Below are 14,351 nucleotides of genomic sequence, written 5' to 3'. Positions count from 1 at the left end.
ATGTATACACACACACACACCAGTTAGTCCGGTGGATTAAAAGCAAATATACATCTATGCTATTAATATTCCCACCCTGTTCCAAAATAGCATGTTTACCTGGAAAATAAGCGCTACTTACTCATACGTGGGACTCACTTGGAAGTAAATAAGGGAGCCGGCTCGTTTTCTTAGCGCAAATGAAAACTGATCCATTAGCTGTTCTGAAAAATGTGCTATTTATGATATATATGGCGGCCAAAACTGTACAGTTACAAATATTATTGACTGGGCCTTTTGATTTGCTTCCTCCGAGGGAACTTGTAAATTCATTATTTTTTTTAGGTGGGGGAATCAGGGCCATCGTCACTCCCCCTAACTGTCCATGAACCCTATAGCAATGTAGTTTGGGGGGGGGGTGTAGAAAATTGAAAGAGCCCCCCTATTGAATGAAGGAGGGGAGAAAAACACGTTTGCAAGAGAGGTTACGCCTCCCCCCCCCTATAGCGAGTGTGATTGGGGTGGGTGGGTCAGGAACCGATTCATTTTGGGGTTTGGGAAGGGTGGGTTTGGAGGGTGCGGGGCGGGAATTGCAGCGGTCTGAAGAAATGGCGATGTGGAGATTTGATGGCTCCGAGGGCAAAACTTGCAAAAAGTTAATTATATATTTCCTGCACCAAAACAATAGTCTGGAGTTTGCTTCTCTCTCTCTCTCTCTTTTCTCCACTCCCCCGAAAAGAGGATGGTTACGATCCCAAACCCAATTACTCCGCAGCGATTCCTTTCCTTTCGAATGGGGATTGACACCGGATTAAATAAACGGAGTAAATATATCACACGCATGATGTACATACATGCAACCTCCCTACCTGCAAAAAGCAAATGTCTAGAGCGGTGTCAGCTTTAATGGGATATGGAAGAGGAAAAGTAGTGGTGGGGTCTTACTTTTGAGTAAAGAGGCCGAGCCTTAATAAACACCCCCCCCCAAAAAATTACTGCGGGAGAGGGAGAGAGAAGGCTGCCTCCCTCGTCTCCACAACCTCAGTTCTGCTAGGATGAAAAAAGTCAAAGAAATTGACCCCCAAGGAAAGAATTTTTTAAACATATACTATACAGTACGCACACATACATAAATATGAGAGAACACAAAATTAAGAGGATCCACAAGTAGGAAAACACAGCTGAAGGTGAACAATTGGCGCGGCTTCCTCGGTACCGATATCAGAACACAATGGAGAGGATTCAGTCGGTGCCAAATGGTGCGTTTCCTCCCCCCCCCCTCCGCTAAAAAATAAAGCCTCCAACATTTCAGCCTGTAATAAATAAACGATTTGGAAAAGCCTGCAAAATGTCACCGGCCGGTGGACCCTGCCAGCGCTTCGGACACAGGAGGCTGGAATCCCACCTACAACTTACCTGGGAGTAAGCCCCCGTTGAACACAGTGGGGCTTACTTCCAAGTAAACAGGGTTCACACGGCAGGGTTGTCGACCTTCTCTGGCCAAACTTTGCTTCGAGTGAAACAGGCTCAGAGAATCGTGGGGTTACCTCGGGTTACGGACAAATTCTTGCGTGAACTCCTTAACTTCTATATTCTTACAGAATCCGAGTTCTTTTTCAATGTGTCATTTAGTGCAAACCATAAGCGCGTTTATTCGGAAGTTAAAGATGCAGCCCTCGGTGTGCTTACTTTGCAGGCTGCTCCATTGAACACGGCGACACAGGCTAGGGTTTTGAATGCCATTGGATTTAGCTACTCCCAAGCTAAGTGTGCATAATATTGCAGATTTACTCCACACACATGCATACACACGCACGCACACAGATCTAAATATGTTTAAATTTTGAAAAAATGAGCATTTTGCTCTCTAAAAAGTGTTTTATACATTTGACATGGATATTTGTTCAGAATATCCTGGTGCTAAAATATCCTATATTAAAACATCCAGAGAAACAGACAAAAAACCACAATCTTGCAAATGTCCTTCTGATAATCAACCAGAATATCAGAAAAATAACCAGCAAACTGTTGGTTTTATTCAGAAATTAAGATCCTTCCTACGAAACTTTGTAGTAGTTTTCTGCCTTCAATACCCTATTTTTAAAAACACATACATAATTAAAATAGCAAAACGGGACGCATACAGATGCTCTCAAGCGACTTACTTTGGGAAACAAGTCACTTCGCTCTCCTAAAATGCGCACGTGGCATTAAACATGGAACGGGATTGACTCCGGAGTGAACTCAGCGGTTCCACGCACATTCAACCCGCTCCGAAGCATGTTTACTCAGAAGTAAGCTCCACTGGTTTCAATGGGACTTCTTTCCCAGTAAAGAGAGATTAGAATCCCATCCTGATTCTTGGGCATTTCTGGCCGACCTTAATGGCAATTTCATATGCATACATATATACATATAAAAACGCGTCATGTTTTCCCCGAAGTAAACCCCTCATAATTCAAGAGGATATACTACTTCTATGGAATCTGAATAGGATGGCAGCCCGGAAATTATTTACTCGGAATAAAGCCCAAGTCTGTTCTTGCGCCTTAAATCCAGGCGGCCCATTCACGAGGACTGCAGGGCGAATGGGTCTTAGGTGTCAGCCCGTGAACACAAACGGATCTCGTGCGTAAAAGCGCCCCAAAAAGCGAGGTCGGCCGCCTGGAGGAATAAAGACCTTGTAGGCCCCAACTGTGTGACAGGGCCGGGGAATGTATCTAGTTCTACATATCCACGTTGAACGGGGAATTAAGTTCCCATGACCTCCATTAGGGCGCCCTCCTTTGTGAATTATGGCCCGCTTCCACTGCAACCCTAACAACACCCATTCTTTTCTCAAACAGCGCCCATCGAGTTCAACGCACCAAGGAGGAGTGTTTTAAGGTTGCAACTTAAAAGTGGATATGAATCTCTGAGAAGAAAACCTGCGGAGTTGCATCCAACGTTTCAGTCCTGCTCAGAGAAAGAAGCATTGCCATTCATGGACATGACTAATTGATTTCAATAGATGGTCTCGGAGTACATCTAGTTGGATACAAACCATAGTTTTGATTATTATTATTTTAAAAAACATGCTCGCACAGAGTGATTAGTCGTCATTAATTCGGATTTATGCGTTTAATTTCAAAGCTTGCTTTAACTTAAAAAAAAAAACCCAACTAATGTAGGGTGTTTGGTTTTTTCTTCATTTCTAGGTCCTCTTTTCAGGCTTTCTTGCAGAAAATGGAGAGAAATTAGAACGGGAGAGATGGCTGGGAATCAACGAGCCAATCGCTTCTACTGCCTGTTGCTTCCGCATCTAGAAAGTAATATGCCACAACTTCCGTTGGGGTGGGTAGCGTTGGCTTCCGAAGGAGGCATTTAAGACTCTCTTGTCCTGCAATATCCCCGTCCATCCTATAATCTGCAGTGCGAGATTTTACTTGGAAGTAAACTCCTAGCCAGTGAGCTTTTACTCTTCCAGACAAGCACCCATAGCTGGCAGCCTCGGGGTTGTAACCAGCTAAAATCTACTCGGAGTAGAGCCACTGAACTGGAAGATTACTCATGCCCATTCATTTCAAAGGATCTTCTCTGAGCACGACTGACGTTGGACAGAACTTCCGACCCCCGCCCAAAAAACACCGGTGTGAAGGCAGCTAAATCAGGAGAGATCTATTAATTTTCTTTCCCTCCCCTCTGAATATATCAATAATTTCGCGATTTTAGATTATTGACTAGGGTGAGAATTGGATTCTGAAAATTTACCATATTATAGAGATCAATCTATAATACTTTGCACGATTAAGGGCACCGCCATCCTTCTAAAATGAAAAGGGGGGGACATTTGTCAAGGCGCAATTCTGAGCGCCCTGATTAGGGCAATGAATCCTATGGAGCCCATTGGTATTTTACTTCTGAGCAGAAATGTATAGGATCGCTCTGCGCGCATAAATGTCAAGGGCAAGGATTGGTAGTGAAATCCCATGCATGTTTACGCAGAAGTCCTATTTAATTCAATGGGACTAGGGAGTGTGTTGATTTAGGAACTAAACCCCATCGAACGCAATCTGAGTTTACCTCTGAGTAGACATTACAGTATGTTAAGCAGGTGCTCAAATTGTCTGCCATCGGGACACCAAGAGGGCTTACCCTGCGATTGTTTAAATGCGGCCTTTGTTAAGGGGTGGATGTCCACAGTTTATTTATAAACCAATAGAAAAAAATGCATATATATATATAAAATGGAGGAAAGCAAACACGCAAAGAAATGGGGAAAAGAGGACAGGGAAGTGAGGAGGACAGAAAGAAAAACAGCAAAGAAAAAAACCCCACAAAATAGGGGAAAGGGGGGGGTTAGAGTGAAGAAAATCTGATAATAAAAAGTAGAGTTTAAAATTGTAACAGCACCTGAGAATGAACGAATGAAAGAGACTTTAAAAAACTCTCCTCTTCAGCCACTTCAGAAGAATAATAAAAATAATTAAAATGCAATACATGGTCTCTGTAACACAGAATACGGTTTTTTTAGAAGCGGGTGTTTTTTTGGGGGGGGGGTTTAGAATTACTGTCTGCGATTTTAAATGCCTGACCTCTTCAGCTAAATCCACAATGATTAGTTTTCAAAGCTTAACCTCCGCCAACTTTGTATTGTATCCATATGGATAATGGGAACCCTCCAGAGAACATTTACACGCGTGCAAAGGCACGTGGGGATACTTGTCTAGTGAGGCGTGCAAAAGGAAGATGTCTGGATAAACGTCCGCAAGTACAATCCCACGCGCAAAATCTGAATTTTGCCACCGACGTTAATGGGTTGTTGTGTATTGCAGTCTATCCGTATGTACTAGTATACCAGTGAGACGTCATAGATATATAGATAGATATAAAATATAACTGGATATATATAAAGAGTTGCCAAAACAAATATATTTCAGCGCGATCCTAACATTTTCGGGAAACCCCTGGGACTTAAAGTGTGCATAGGATTGCAGCATTATCTACCGCCCTCCAACAGGCTACATCTGGGCTATCCCATTTTAAATTATTCATACACAGGTCTACTCATGCGCCGCTGAGTTAAATGGGATTTCCTCCAAGGTAAATTGCATAGATAGGATTGCAAGCTAGAAATGACATTAAAAAGGTTTGTGGTGCCCAGATCTTAGAACCAATTGTATTCCGATTGCAATTTAAAACAAAAACAAAAAACCAAACCATAATTAAACACGCATTTATCTGCAATCCTAGAGACACACCCGGGTAATTCAGCGGGGCTTGCTTTTGAGTAGACCTATACTGTATATAATGCACTGTTATTCACTTTTATTTGCAATATTATATATACACACACACATTTACTGCATAACATAACAAGGGGAGATTTATCTTACCTCAGCTTGTTTTAACTCGACTCCAAAGATTGCCTTTCCTTCCCACCCCCCAAAAAATAAGCTTTGGGGGGAATTTTTTTTACAAGAACTCTGGTTTTCCGTGGACCTTCCACGAAAGACAATGGCATTTAGGAAACAAACAACGCAAAACACTACTTGGTTCTTTATGGGACAAGATTATCCCCCTCTTTAAAAAAATTAAAGACTTCTGTCCCCCCTTTTTTCTATCTTTGAAAGTGAATTTAAACCCCCTAAACTCACTCCCACCGTCACGTGGTGCTGAAATTGGGAACAGAAGCAGATTTGGAAGGCGGGGGAGGGGGGGGGGGAAGTAAACTGGGGTCAGCCTTTTAATGAACCATTTTCCCCCAGACCTTAAATATATTTATGTATATAATCCGGGGCTGTCTAGAAGTTTGATACTGAAGGAGAAGGCGGGAGCAGGGAAGAGAAGGCTTTTGTGGCGGTGGTGAAAAAAATCAACCCAGAGCAAACCTCCTATTTTAAAAAGGTGGGTTGTTACCTGTTGCTTATATCAGAGGAGCAGAAGGAAGAAAAACAGGTGCTGCGCGCGATTATTTGGCTCTGAAATGTAACATTCTCCCCCCTTTCCTTCAACAGGGGCAACTTTTATCGTGAGGAAAGAGCCAAACGCGTGTTCTAAATAACCCTTTTGCTTGTGTTTTGTTTGTTTGTTTCTTTGTTTAGGGGCGACCTAAAGGGTGGAGAAGCTGCCCAAAGCCTGACTTAGGAGAAAGTTCTCCTTAACTCAATGGGAGGCTGACTTCTGAGTAGATGTGCTTAGGATGGCGCAGTTACCCTGCCAACTTAAGCCCTCACTGGGCACGCCGTGGGGCTTCTTCCTCTTGAGTAACTGGTCCCTGCATAGGGAGTGAATGGCTAGGCTGGATTTCTGGCGAGCTTGTGGCGACCTTCCCCTTTTCTTTTTAAAGGAGTTTGGTCTCATGTCATCGAATGATGTCATTAAATATTTGGATGATCAGCCTGAAGTTTTCCAGGTTAGATTTTTAGATGCTTGTGCGTGGGGTTGTTTTTTTTAATTAACCCTCCCTCACTACATTTTAAAAACTGAAGCCATATAATTAATTGTCCATTCTTGAGAACACCGTGTTGAAGTCAAGACAGGGTCTAGGGAGGTAAGGTTCCCTCCCCCGTAAAAAAAAATCTCTGCCTGACTTTGTGAACGCAAAGATAACCCCTTTCGTTTGTTTGTTTCTTTGTTTGCGCCCCCCCCCCCACTTTGTCCAAATCGACTTCCAATTTTGCCTTGCGCTTTCTCTCTCCCGCCTCTCCACCTCTGGCACATTTTGTCCCCCTCCCCCAATTTAAATGATCTGGTGTTTTTCAACACGATCTTTTACACACTGAAAAAAGGAAAGAAATTCAGTTCAAATTCGAAAGATCATTGATTTATGTAGCGCGACCAAAGCCCCGAGGCGCTTACAATGCAAACCATCGGGACGCATTAAACTGTAATACTGAGAGAGACTTGCGGGGGGGGTGGGGGTGGCGGTGCTGTTTTTAAACAATCCTGGTGGTTCCTTGGTGATTCTTCTCTCAGCCGATTTGCGTTCAAGGAAGCGCTCGGGGAACGTTTATTATTAGACAGTCAAGCTATAAACACCATCCCAATTTTTTCATTTTTTAAAAAATTGCTGCTAAAGGGTTTCTTGCTTCGTTTCAGCGTTCATTTTTTTAGCATAACCTGAGAACGACAAGTGAATAGAAGGCGAACGATTGGCGCAAAATAGCTAGTGGAGTTGTCAAAAGTGGCAGGAGTGAAGCCGGACAGCCATCACACCCTGGGGGCTATTTCAGTCCCCGGCGCGCGTGTGTCTCGTTGTGATTGGCCCGTGGCGACGCACAGATACTCTACACACAGATACTCTGCACAGTGCCTGTACTCGAGGCACTCTTGTTATTGCCTGGCATATATGCCCCGCATCAAATTAAACTCTGGCAACGAGTTTACTTCACATACAACACCCCAACGAGCGGCGGAACTAGGGAGGGGTCGCATACTTTTTAAAAAATGCTTCGATGCAGCCAACCCAGTAACCCCAAACCCAGTAACCCAAACCCTTCTCTCCGCACTTACTTCCAAGGAAGGGGTTCCGATCCTGCTGCTGGAATGTTGCATGTTGTTGCTTTTAACTGCCTAAATCCATGCCTACTTACAAAGCACTATGATGCATGCTCTGAGTAATGTTATGAGTGGGCTCCATCATTCAGGAGTAGCATTTACTTCCATGCGAAGTAACCTGGGGGCAAGTCCCAAGGCACGTACTTCTGTGTAGATATGCGCAGCCTTGCTCACTTGTCCCATAGAGCTTACTCGTGAGAGAGTCCTGCTGGAGGGAGTAAAATAGGGATGCAATTCTTGGAAAGAGCCTGAAATACGCTCACTGCAGAAAGCTGGTTGTGAGGCTAAAAAAAAAAAGGGAGGTGACCTATGCAGAATAAGAGGCCCATATTACACAATTACACTGGAGGAAGGCCCCACTGGGGCCTACTGGTCTTGCTCCCAGTAAGCAGAGTTAAAAGTGGGCAGGTTTGCTTCAATTTAACCCACTGCAAATTTCATTTTAATTTAAAGTCAGTCTGCCTAAGGCTGCTTCAAGCTGCAATGGAAAAAACCTGTGCTTATAAGGGGAAATATAGCCAGTTTCCTAGAGGCACAGAATTCTTCTTCAAAATGTGACCTTTTTAAAAAAAGCCATATTCTCCTTCCATAAATGGTCAAAATTTAGGAAAGAGGTACTTAGTCTACATATCCCCGAAGATATGGAAATGCCCTCTGTGTCCTCTTCTCCACTGCTCCCCCCCTGAAAGATTCCCCAAAGGTACCCTGCACACTCTTTTTGAGGTGTGTGGATGTGTGTAACTTTTCCAGATCTCACACCTTTAGGAGCCAAGTAAACCAGCTTTTTCCTGCAGACCCAAAATCTTAGTAATGGGAGCAGTCCAGTCCGGAAACAAGGAATGACCGGACAAAGTTAAGGTGAAACAATTAATTAAATTTCTAGTGATTTATTTCCACAAACATCTGAAAAGGATTTATCACTATTATTTGTTTTGAGTGGCCAACAGGAGAGAAAGAGGAGCTTTCAGCTAAGAGCTGGGTAGCTGTTTCCCAAAATGTTTTTTTTTTGGGGGGGGAGTGTTTTATTCTGTCTTGGACAGAATAGGGGAACAAAATTGTTTATGGGAAGTGGGGGACACCAATGTAAAAATGTCTGTTCTTGCCTTTCCCATTCATAAATTGCAAAACTTTGCCATCCATATAAATGGCCTTTTCAAACATTCCTTTTTGGGATGGGGATTTGCATGAACTAATCAAAGTACATTTAAATCTCAGAAATTTCCCACTGAAATGCAACATTAAAATGTGGCCGGGTTTGGTTGAGTTGCACACTTAAACATTCTAGCCCACTCTCACTTTTCTCCCTTAATAGCTGAACAGTTTGTATTTCTAGGGAGAGGTATTATTCATTAGGTCATTATTTTCTTTTGCCATTTCTTTAAATGGAAATTTTTACTGGGCAAACATCTTACAGAGGCCAAGGAATGGGAGACCATTTTGATGCAATCCAAAAAGACTGTTCTTGCCAGTAATCTCTGCATGTTTAGTCAAAAGCAAGCCCTACTAAGTTTAATGAAGCTTTGTAAAGTGTGTTTAAGATTGCAATCCAATCCAATGCATATTTGATGGGGAGTAAACCCTTGCTTTGCTCAGTGGAACTTATGGCCAAGTAATTTACAGGCTGACCCTATGTTTACTCAGAAGTAAATTTTAGCAGATTCAATATTGATTTACTATCAAGTAAGTTTGCATAGACAGGACTGTAGATATGCAATCTGATCTGCCTGGATGTTTACTCTGAATTAAGCTGCACTGTATTCAGTAGGGCTTACTTCCAAGTAAATGTGCAGCCTTATAGCAAGATCCTAATCTTTACTCAGAAGCACCATTGGATTGTATCTGGCTAAATTCTACTCAGAGTAGATCCACTGAAATTAATGAACCCAAGTCAGTCACACCTACTCACTTCTGTGGGTTTGCTCAGAACAGAGCTAACATTGGATACAACCCACTTTCTCCCCCTCCCCAATAATTGTGTTTAGAATTGCTGTCTCAGACATCCCACTCCTTTACTTTTTTGTAAACTTAACCAAAACTTAACTCCTGAAACATAACATTCAATGTACAAAATGAAGCATCCAGCCATTTTCATCTGCTCAGACGAGACCTTCAATCCTGGAACTCTACTAATAAAGTTCAATAATTTTAGTGTTGAATTAATAACTTGGCTTAGATTTCTTTAACCCAAATATCAGAAGGATAGGGTTTTTCCATCCATCTTGGGGTTTGTTTGTTTGTTTGTTGTTTAGCACAAAGCAAAACAATAAGGAACTCATTTTGTCATTATTTAAAAGACCAAATTAAGGCGTTTCAAAAAAACAAACAAAACAGTTTTTAAAATTCTGTATCTCCCCATCCCCCTTGCCATTGACAATTGCAAAAGATATACAATCATATTGGAGCAATTAACATCGCTTAGCCTTCGGAGAGCATTACCAGTCCTTTGAACGTGGCCTGCTGTACACCGGTTTTTGTAAGGTATACATTTGAGCTTTATATAATAAATCTCCAAGAGAGGGGCTGGCATGCATGTGCATTTCCTCCTCGAAAGAGGAACTGGCTCAGTTCCCCACACTTCCAGCCACCAACTACAAATTCAGGTGTACTTATTCAATCAAAGTGCCCTGCAACACTTTCTGACTGCGTTTTAAGACCCAGCTTTTGTGAGAGTTCAGTAAAACAGAAGAAGCATAACGGGAGCAATGTTTTTACATTGGATTTTGAGCAGAGGTAAACAACCTGTAGCGCTTTCAGATGTTGCCAGACTACATCTCCCATCGTCCATGGCCATTGGCCACAGGAGTTGGGGCTGATGGGAGCTGGAGTCTAATAACAGCAGGAGGACCGCAGGTTTCCCTAGCCAGGCTGCCCTACCAGAGACTATGCACAGAACTCAAGACGTGCATGATATAGATTCACAGTGCCATTGCCAGAAGAAAAATATTATTCATTGGACAGGCAGCAAAGCATCTTTACCGTAAAGTAAAACCCACTTCGTTCAATAGGCTTTTCTCAAGTAAGAGTTCACAGGATTGCAGCCTTAAATGCTTAGCTCGGGGTTTGGATTTTGCCCTTAACCTTTTGTAATAACAAAATAAGGGGCTTGAAGGATCAGACCAAAGGCCAGCTAGAGAAGCTGACAAAAAAGGCATCTAGGATCTCTCTCATTTGTCCTCTGTGTCTGTTCCTCAGAGGTGTACTGGCTTGGAGTGTGGAGGTTCCCTTAAGCTATTAGTAGACCCCTGTTTTCCTCCATTAAATTTGTTTGATCCATTTATCCAAGACAGTGGCCACAGCCACGTCTTGTGGCTATGAGTTCCACAAAACTGAATGAAGCACTTCTCTTTGTCACTCCAAAGGACATCAAAAGGCACATCTAGTCTGCTTAATTGGATGTCCCTGAGTTATAGTATCATGAGAGAGGAAGAAAAAAATTATCTCTATCCACTTTCTCTACACCATGGAGACTCTTGAAGCTATGGCCAATCAGCTTGGGTGACCCAGTAGTTCAGGCATAGGCAAACTTGGCCCTCCAGATGTTTTGGGACTACAATTCCCATCATCCCTGACCACTGGTCCTGTTAGCTAGGGATGATGGGGGTTGTAGTCCCAAAACATCTGGAGGGCCAAGTTTGCCTATGCCTGCACTAGTTCTTCTTAGACTCCCCAAACTGATATATCTTCCTCTCTCTCCATCCCATCTATATACTTTTATAAACAATTATCTTAGTTGTATTCAAGCCCCCCAAAACCTCAGCTATGATTTTTGTACAGTCAACTTCCCCCTGTTTGAGCAGGAGCACTTTTAGTATTTTACTTTAAAATAAAGGAGTCTTAAAAGGTTTTCTCTGCCTTAATGTATTTTTTTTTAAGAAACAATGTCTATAATGTAAACAGAGAAAGTGAGTGTTTGTACCAAAAACTGTCAGAACACACTGCTTTGAACTTCTCTTCAGATTCCTTGGGAAGGATGGAAGAGGCAGTGGGAAAATTAAATAATGAATTACATACTGGGCCCTAATGACACATTTTTAAAAAGCCAACAATGGTCAGCATGGTAAACTTGGACGAAGTTGAAGTTCTTATCTCCTATCCTCTTTTCTTTTAATAGCCAGAGTTGCAGGCATGTGGAACTGAGCATCAAAGCTGCTTCAAATTACGAAGAATTGGTATACAAGAACACAGGAAGCTGCCTGGTACTGAGTCAATACCATTGGTCCATTCAGCTCAGTAATTAAGGATGGGGGAGAAATTCAATTTGGTTCTAATTCAAAAGCAAACTTAGCTAGTTCACACTTTTCCAAAACAATATGTGAACCGAAACATAGCCATCCACGAACATTTGCAGTTCTCCAAATTTTGCAATGCAGTCCTCCAGCCAACTAATGCATACCCCCCCATGCATATATTGAGGTGTCTTGAAATGCATAGATTCGTGAAAATAGCATTTAAAAATGCATTACATTAGGGGAAAGTGCATAGCAAAAAAAATGTCTATTAGGAAAAATGCAAAGGAAAATGCCTGTGAATTTTCACACATGCTTTTATGTTTTAAAAAATGCTAACTGGTATTGACCCCGGGATCTTCTGCATGCAAAACAACTGCACTACCACTGATAAGAAATCAGAAAGCTGCATTCTCCTTGGTATGAAATGCGACCGAAGATGAAAAAGCAGAAAACTGAGATTAGCAAACCATGCCTCAATCCTAAAAAAATTCCTTCCAGTAGCACCTTAAAGACCAACTAAGTTAGTTCTTGGTATGAGCTTTCGTGTGCATGCACACTTCTTCAGATACACTGAAACACTTCTTCAGATACACTGAAACAGAAGTTGCCAGATCCTTCTATAAAAGATATTTTGACTATGGCAGACCAACACGGCTACCTACCTGTAACATGCCTCAATCCTGATCAGGATCCTACTGGCAATCTGATCTGTATTTACTTCAGAATCAAATACTGTAAATTAAAACATATCTCCTAAACGCCTCTACCACTGTTTCCCCAGCCTGCCAGGACCCTCAAAAATTGCCTCTGCATCTAATTTAGATGGAATTTCATCATAGCTCAATGGGAGAGGAAGGAGTCACCAAGTGGAGTCACCAATAGCCTAACCATCCTTATTTTAGATTTATTTTTTTATATCAATACAGTATTTTTTGACGTAACCAAATCTGTCCAGCTCAGAGGGAGCAACATATGGGTTTTCCCTATCTGCCACAGAACAATCAGGTTGTTGTACACACTAGACTAAACACAGGGGGGGGGGGGAGAGAGAGGAGAGCACATGACAGGCAGCACACCCGGCTCCTTCACATTGCAAAGAGAATGAGGAATGCCACCATCAAGCAGAACAGCCCCATGGCCTCAGAGAGTGCAAAACCCAGGATGGCATAGGAGAAGAGCTGCTGCTTCAGGGAAGGGTTTCTGGCATAGCCAATGAGAATACTGCCAAATACGGTCCTGATGCCAGCACCAGAGCCAGCTACACCTACGGTGGCAGCGCCAGCACCAATAAACCTGGTGGCAGTATCAATGTCCCTGGAAACAGTGCTGGTTTGGAACTGCTGGCGCAGCACTGGCAACAGCTCACTGTGAGCACCTGAGAGACAAGGCTCCTTCATCCTGACCTCAGGCCTGTTCAACACAGAGGCAGAGATGGACCTACAGAGCAGCTGGGAACTGTTCTTTATAAGGGCGGGAGCAGAGATGAACTTTGCACAGGTATACATATTCAGGGACATTGGGGGTGGCCACACTCAACAGCTGCTGCTCAGGAGAAGACCGCGAGAGAAGGGCCTAGCCTAACCATCTTGTGTTTCTAGTACAGTGGTACCTCGGGTTACATACGCTTCAGGTTACATACGCTTCAGGTTACAGACTCTAACCCAGAAATAGTGCTTCAGGTTAATAACTTTGCTTCAGGATGAGAACAGAAATCGTGCTCCAGCGGCGCGGCGGCAGCAGGAGGCCCCATTAGCTAAAGTGGTGCTTCAGGTTAAGAACAGTTTCAGGTTAAGAACGGACCTCCAGAACGAATTAAGTACTTAACCTGAGGTACCACTGTATATGTTTTATCCAATGGATGCCTGCCAGTATAAAAAGTTTGTACAAGCTTTGGAGTTATACAGCGTTCCTCCACCAGGCAAAAAGAGAAGCTAGGCAGTGCACTTTGGTTATGTGAGCGACTAACAACCACCTGGAATTTCAGACAGTGGCTTATTCAGAAAGCATCCATTTAGTATTCAAACAGAAAACATATTCATCTGCAGGTCTGCTCTAAAAAATGAAAAAAACGCATTGGAAACAGTGTTGCTTTGCTGGGGCAGGGGTGGGGAAGTCAAAATCTGCAACTGGGAAATACTTTTTATTAAGGTCAAGCAAAATGTTGCAAAGTCACGAGCGACCTTTAGAGCTCTCCAAAACTCACCAACCCAGACTACACGTTAAGAAAATCCCAGGGTGTGAGGAGAGAGAAAAGGTTGCCAGGATTGGATCCACAAAGCCTGCATAGTCACAGTCTTAGGAAGGGAGTAGGACAGGAGAATGCCAACTCGCAGAGTGCTCCTACTCCAAAAGTAAGTCTCACTGAGTTCAGTGAGACATTCTGCCAGCCACTAGAGGCTGCCAGCTGTTAGGGCAAATGGGGAACTGCCACACCAAACTCACACTGCTCTCAGACATCCCCCACCTGCTTACCTTCTTCCTTACAATGATACGATAATCTTTATTGTCATTGTCCCACACAGAACAACGAAATTGAAAAAATATACAGTGGTACCCCGCAAGACGAATGCCTCGCAAGACGGAAAACCCGCAAGATGAAAGGGT

The 14,351-nt window shown here is 42.9% G+C and overlaps 1 protein-coding gene across 15 annotated transcripts in view; it reads right to left on the bottom strand.

The window, feature by feature from the left end:
* The window catches only part of TBX4 (T-box transcription factor 4), a 133,373-nt gene that overhangs the window by 72,972 nt on the left and 46,050 nt on the right, over positions 1–14,351 (bottom strand). The window contains exon 1 of one of the 15 annotated variants that reach the window (XM_081172084.1): positions 5,355–5,505. The exons of the other annotated variants lie outside the window; for them this stretch is intronic. The gene's annotated coding sequence lies outside the window, so the exon portion shown is untranslated. Of the gene's footprint in view, positions 1–5,354; positions 5,506–14,351 lie in introns of those variants that run through there. 15 annotated transcript variants of the gene reach the window in all.

This window comes from Podarcis bocagei (genome assembly GCF_964188305.1).
Source record: "Podarcis bocagei genome assembly, chromosome: 15".
Taxonomy (NCBI): Eukaryota; Metazoa; Chordata; class Lepidosauria; order Squamata; family Lacertidae; genus Podarcis; species Podarcis bocagei.
The sequence above is the reverse complement of the archived record's forward strand: the minus strand, read 5'-3'. Positions and strand labels throughout refer to the sequence as shown.